General features: G+C 40.1%; 1 pseudogene; it reads left to right on the forward strand.

Annotated features, from left to right (window-relative positions):
• The first annotated feature begins 1,457 nt into the window (after window positions 1-1,457).
• On the forward strand, window positions 1,458-1,927 carry LOC118844395 (annotated as a pseudogene).
• Window positions 1,928-7,269: the final 5,342 nt, after the last annotated feature.

Consider the following 7,269-nt stretch of genomic DNA (forward strand, 5'->3'; position numbering starts at 1 on the left):
AAAAGAATGGGGCTCAAAATCTTGGGGTACGGAGCAAAGGTCTCATCTTCCATAGCTTCTTCTTGCTGAAGTTGGATGTAGAGTTGTCTCTGCCCCAAGAGGTCAAGAGTCCTATTCTAGAGGTCAGTTCTTTAGCAAGCTGGCACCCAGGAACTCCATCGATGCCAGGTCCTTAAGCAGTCAGTCATCTGAAGGTGTAGGGTACTTAGGGCACTTAAGCCTAAAGGAGACAGAACTAGCAACAAGATTAACCAAAACAAAGACCAAAAAGACTAGGCAAGCATGGGCTATTATCCTTCAAATAAAATCATCTCCATTTTGATTGATACTCCAACTATGCAAAAATTCAATCTCCTAGCCCAACTCAGGTGAGAAATGTTTCTTTTCAAAAGGAATACAATGAGGAAACTAAGTCAGTAGGATCCCATCCTAGATAGAGACTAAGATTGTCCTCCCAGCCTTTCCCCAGATGTACAAGGGAACACAATGGGAAAACTAAGTCAGGAGGATCCCATCCTAGATAGAGACTAGGATTGTCCTTAAGGCTTTTCCCCCCAGATACAAACTTCCACTTGTTAATCATACAAGAACATATTGTTTCTGAGTGGCTTGTGGCATTTATCAGTGTCAGCCATGCTTCTGGAGTCCATGAGTCCATTATCATAGCCATATTCACAGTAAAATATATGAGTCAAGGGCACAATTTGGTAATTATCTTCTCCTGAATAAACAACTGTTACGGTATTGTCCTTCCCATGGGCTATGATTTCTGCAGCCTTCGGAACACCATCTAGCTTCCATTTTACCCATACCTTAGCTCCCAATTTTATTCTATCAATAGAGCCAAATCCTTTCATTCCTCTACTAGTTATTTTGGAAGGAGTGTCAGTTTTCACAATGGGTATTTTTATTTTACAAAAAATAATGATCACTTGAACTATTCTATCATTTCTACAAAACCTTACAGGTTCTTCACCCAAATTTGGGACTGTCACAACCATTTGTCTTTGATAATTAGAACCTATCACTCCAGCCAATACATGTATTCCTCGAGCTGCTAATTCTGGTTTAGGTAATATCGATCCAAAGTGATTCTTAGGGATTCTCATACATATCCCAGTAGAGGTTTTTCTTATCTCTTTTCTATTCAACCTTAAGTTCTCTATACAATGTAAATCATATCCTGCCAAACCAGGTGTTCCTGGACACGGTGGTGGGACATCTTCCCTCACTGTCCAAAATTCAATATTTTGGATGTCATGTGTTTTCTGTTTTCTAATCTGCAGTTTTGGGGTCATTATTCTGGCTAGAGGTATACTTCCTCCTAAGGGCCTATTATTCAAGTTATGTAGGGCAGGAAACAAATTATCCTTCCAATGTCAATATGAATTATTAGAGCTTAATTTTCTCAACTGTTCTTTCAACAAATCATTCATACACATGCAGCACAGCTTCCTTTTCTCTTTTGTGGGCAGCCTGCAACATGCCTTCCCAAATAAGGAAGATGCGGAAGCTCTACGGGCACATCAGCCATGGTTATGGGCGCATCAGCAAGCACCGGAAGCACGCCAGAGGCAGCGGCGATGCAGGAGGGCTGCACCATCACCGTACCAACTTCGACAAATATCATCCAGGTTACTTCAGGAAAGTGGGTATGAGACATTATCACTTGAAGAAGAACCAAAGCTACTGCCCAACTGTCAACTTTGATAAGTTGTGGACACTGGTCAGTGAGCAAACCAGGATTAAGACTGCCAAAAACAAGGAGTGACTTGCCCCTATCATTGATGTTGTACGGTTGGGCTATTACAAAGTTCTAGGAAGAGGGAAACTCCCCAAGCAGCCAGTCATTGTGAAGGCAAAGTTCTTCAGCAGAAGAGCAGAGGGAAAAATCAAGAGTGTTGGAGCCTGTGTCCTTGTGGCATAAAAATCTAATGTTATCGTCAAACAAAACAAACATCTTTATTAAAAAAACAAAAACAAAAAAAACCCCAAACCATTCATACTTTCAATTAACCCAGATGCTTGTGGGTAGTATGGAATATGATATACCCACTCTATATTATTCAATACACAATATCTCTTCATTTCATTACCCTTGAAACATGACCCATTGTCACTTTGAATATGCATTGGGGTTCCATAGTATGGACTTACAATATCTAGGGTTTTACAGGTGTTTTTCTGAGTTGTGTTCTTATAAGGACAAGCCATTAGTACATCTGAATAGGTGTCAATGCATGTACATATATATTTACATCCTTTATCTTGGGGTAGTGGTCCAATATAACCTATCTGCCAAATTTGGGCTGGAACTTTTCCCCTTGCTATTTCTCCAGTTACTATCCTGGGAACAGTTTGTTCTTTTTCTCTAATTGGCATATACAACACTCCTCTGTTATTTGTTTTAACAATTCATGAGAGATACTAATACCTTGATCCTGTGCCCATTGGTATGTGGCCTGGACCTCTAAATGGCCGGCTGTCTGATAGACCCATTTTGGTAATACTGGGTCATCTGTTGGGATTGGAGTAGGGACAATACAAAGACGTAATATAAAATTTTTCTAAATAAATGGAATAGTAGATTTTGAGAAAGCAACCGGATTATATGATTGGCTTCCAAATTTATTTTTGAGTATGTCATAGTAATAATTTAGTAATAAATTCCCCAAATGAAGGATTTATTAATTAAAGATTAAGGAAGGTACACATAAATTGTGTTAATCATGGTAAAGGAAATATAATTATTTTCCTATTATTAAAGTATCTGTCTGACAGTTTTTAAAAGGCAGAAAAGCTCATTTTATGGTTGGACCCTCATAAATTTTTAAAGATTCTTCTATCAGGTACAGGGTTTAGCTAAGGATAGAAATAGCAAATGGTATATAAACTGAAATTCATTGAAATTTTAAGTTTGGAGAACCAAATTTACTAAATTAAATTAAATGATATTACTAGCAGATTTATCTAGGAACCTCTAGATTTGGAATCAGAGAAGCAGAGCCCCTTTTAGAGCTGTCCTGAGAATAAGACTATTGTCCAAGAAAAAACATCTAGAGACCAGACAACTACATGAGATGTCTGGGACTCAAAATGTGCTGATTAAATGGATATTGAGAATGGTTTACTAGAATATAAGGAGGCTTGATTTTAGTTATGTTTAAGTTTTCTCGGTTACCTTAGTAGCATATAAATCTCCCTTCTCAGAACTAGTCCATTGTGAGCCCTCTGAGTGGTTTGATCTGTACTTGATTTAATGTAACTATGTAATTGTGGGAATTATGAGAAAAAACTTATTGCATTGTTTGAATCTAGCCCAGTGTGGGTGGGAAACTGGATCACCCTGTGTTGTTTAGAAACTCTTAAATAAGGGCCTATGATATGCTGACCAGAAGCTCAGATTCAAAGATTGATACAAGGAGTTTTCTCACAATTGTCGACTCATATGTCTTCTAAAGGCCCCTAGCAGGTCCTTCTTATTACTCCCGCGTGTGCCAACCTTGTGGGTATGGATGCCTGGATTGTCTGAAGAGACCCCCTGCTCTTAAGTAGATGGTAGAACCCTCCAGGGACCTCAAGGTTTGTCTAGTATGGGCCCAGAAGCAGCTGACATCTAGATGACACAGCTGTCGAGATTCTGGATGAGGGCTGAGTATACTGTCCTCTTCTCTTTTGTTATGTGTCCAACCACCAAGGCCTTGATTCAAGTGTGTGTTGGCATTTTCTCCCTCTACGTTCTTGCCCCGCCTTTTCTGCTTGCAAGCAAATCATGGCTAGCAATGATACTGGGACACACTTCCCCAGCAGGTCCCCTCAAGGATCTGTCTTCATAGGATAAAAATGCTTGTTCTGGTCCAACTGGCCTCTCATGGCATATTGGTTTATACTTGCTTCTCCATTATTGGCCAGAAGGGTAGGGGTTCTTTCAGACTTACCTCCCATTGACCAAAAGGGTGAAATGTCAAGATATTAGGAGACACCCTGTTTTCCAGAGCTAAAGCCCAGCAAGCAAGCTGTGCCCTGAGCCTGGCATAACAACAATCCTCTGTACTCGCTCCCTAGCAAAATCATATGATTATTGTGTTGCTGTGACCCGAACCAGGTGTTCTCTGAGCTTGGACAAGTACCTGCTGTATCCATGTTCTGATCATGAATCAAACTTGTCACCTTGTTGCTGTTATCCTTCGTTGTTTGGGTTACAGTTCACTGCGTAGCCGTTGGTATAAATATTGAGATCTGCCTGCACTAAAGCGGGTCCCCCCTCTAGGGGCAGGGCCCCAGCACGTATGTCCTTGCTTGCAAGTCATTTCCCTCACTTTGAAATTAAACTTCTGTTTGATTCCTCACTCTCCTGTCTCTAGCCAGCTCTGTTTGGCTTTGGCCACTCACGGGTTAGAGACCGGTTCTGTCCGGTTGACAGTTGACTGACTCTTCTGGGGTTTTGTCCTGAGGTGCCAATATCTTTTGGGCTTTGGTCAGCCATTCCCATACCCAGGGACCCATTATCGTAGAGTCCCACTTTTGAGACATGCTTCTCTTCACTTCCTTCTGAAAGATTGGGGGTTAGGTATTTTACTTTAAGGAGATAGGCTAAATTCTTTGGCAAATGAGACGCCTCCTCTTCCAGCAGGACTGCACCCAACTTGGAAAGAGCAGTGTCATGAAAACCCATTTGGTAAAGAGTATTTAGGTGAAGAGGGTGGTCAATAGTATCAAATGTTGTAGAAAGGTCAAGAAGGATGAAAGTTGAGAAAAGACTATCTGATTTGATAATTAACAGATCACTGGTGACTTTGGAGGGAACATTTTCAGTTGAGTGACAAATGTCAGAAGCCATACTACACAAGGGTGAGCGAGAAGTATGGATTAGAGACAATAAGTATAGAAGCTTTTCCTAGGAATTTGACTGAGAAAATTAAGAGCGATATAGCATGATAGTTTGAAGAGATAGGAGGGTCTAGTGAAGACTTTTTTTTAAGGGTGAGGGGAACTTTGATATATTCAGAATGCTTGGTATGTTGAAGGCAGTAGGAAAAGAACTAATGGAAATGGAGAAATTGAAAATTAGAGGTAGGGTATTATTGGCAATCTGATGGAGAAATCAGGCGGGGCTCGACAGCACATGCAGAAGGTTTGAGCTCAGCAAGGGAAGGGCTACCTCGTAATCAGAGCCTAGGGGAAAGGAGAGAATGGGGGATGATATAAAGAAGTTTTGAAGTGAAGAGAAAAAGAGAAGGAAGAGCTCTTAATCAGTGGCCTCAATTTTCTCATTAAAGTGAGCAGTGGGGTCCTCACCTGAGGGCTGGGGCAGGGGAAGGAGAATTGTGGGAGCCTTGAGGAGAATCGCTAAACTGTGATGTCCTTTTACCAAGTTACATCACCACCAGGTATATACTACAAGGGAAAGGACTGAAGTGTGTGCAAATATTGATAGCAACACTTTTTGGTGTGGCAAAGAATTGGAAATGGAGTGAATGCTAGAAACGGCTAAACAAATGATGGTATATAAATGTAATAGAAAATTATGGTCCCATAAGAAATGGCTGAAAGGATGGATTCAGAGAAGCCTTGCAGTCCTTGTATGAACTGATGAAGAATGAAGGGAGTGGAAGCAGGAGAACAATTTACATAATGACTACAATAATGCAAAGGAAAACAACTTGGAAAGACTTATGAACTCTGATCACTGCAATGACTTCAGAAAACTAATGAGGCATACCTCATGGCAGAGGAGTGATGAATCAGAGGTGCAGAATGAGACATACATTTTTTGATATGGCCAAAGTATGATTTCATTTTGCTTCAGTATACTTATTTGATATGAGAAGATTTTTTTTTGCTAGGGGTGAGTGGGTAAGGAGATAGAGTTGTGGAAGAGAGTGGGTGGTTAGTGATAGTGAAACCAAAAAAAAGCAGAGAAGAAAGAAAAGTGAGCCAATGAAACATTAAAAAATACAGAGAGCAGAAGGAAATTCAGAAAGGAACACGGACAAGAAAGACAATTTTGTTATCACATTAAGCTTATTATACACTCAAAAAACAAACCATGTAGCAGACTCACACAATTCCATATGTAATCCTCTTTCTCTCTTCTTTTTTGTATATTGAAATGTTTGTGGTTTGGGGTGTTTATAAAGTTTGTAACATAAATGAATTTTTAAAAGAGAATTTTCAGTAACTATGTTTCCTAGGATAAGACATAAATTCCTCAGCTTGGCATTTAAAGTCCTTCACAGTCTGAATCCTGCCCACCTTTTTAGACTTATTTCACACTTCTCCCCCTCACGTACTCTATGTTCTAACCAAACTGGCCAACACAAAGTTTCCTGAACTTGGAATTCCATCTCATGATGATATGGCAGAGGCCTTTGCTCAGGTTGGAGCCCCATCCCTGGAATGTACCTCTCAGAATTAACTCACCTTCTTTCAAGATAGCTTGAATGACTGATCTTGCTAGAAGCCTTTCTAATTCCCCTATTTGTTAGTGCTGTCTTCCCCTTCTCAAACAATCATGTATGTATTTATCTCATGTCATGTTATATACCCCCAGCAGTCCTTTATCCTCAGCACCTAATGTAGTGCTTTGCACATTGTAAACTCTTAGTAAAAAACTTGTTTTTTTGGACTGTAAGCCCTCAGATGATTTGCAGGATTGAGATCCTTGCATGTTTTACTTTTGTACTACTAGCTGTGTGACCTTGGACAAGTCACTTAACCCTGTTTGCCTCAGCTTCCTCATCTGTAAAATGATCTGGAGAAGGAAATAGCAAACCACTCTAGTATCTTTGCTGAGAAAACCCCAATAGGGTCAAGAAAAGTCAGACCCAACTGAAGTGACCAAACAACCACCACCACAACAAGAAGCAGATATAGTAGATATGAATCTTGTCTTTACTATAGAAATTCAAATATATAAGAGGATATTTGACATGGACAGATTCACCCTTCTTTGACTGATACCTTAAAATGTACAGAAACTTGCTAAACAATCATCCCATAACATTTTTTGGTTGAATAAAGAGAATTAGTGACTGGCCGATGCTAGATAGCAAGGCAGCCCAAACTATATCCTCCTAAATCAGCTTCAACTAACTTCTTGTTCGGGATGTATTTACTAAGCTACTATAAGTTGCTTTGTCTAGGAGGGGCCTATACAGCCTGTGGCCTACCAAAGGATTTCCTCTACATATAAAGGATGTTTTCCTCTACATTTTTTTTGGGCCATCCAAAATCTTTTGGTGCGCCACAAGTGGCCTGAGGGCCATA

The sequence above is a fragment of the Trichosurus vulpecula genome, chromosome 3 (genome assembly GCF_011100635.1).
Source record: "Trichosurus vulpecula isolate mTriVul1 chromosome 3, mTriVul1.pri, whole genome shotgun sequence".
NCBI lineage: Eukaryota > Metazoa > Chordata > Mammalia > Diprotodontia > Phalangeridae > Trichosurus > Trichosurus vulpecula.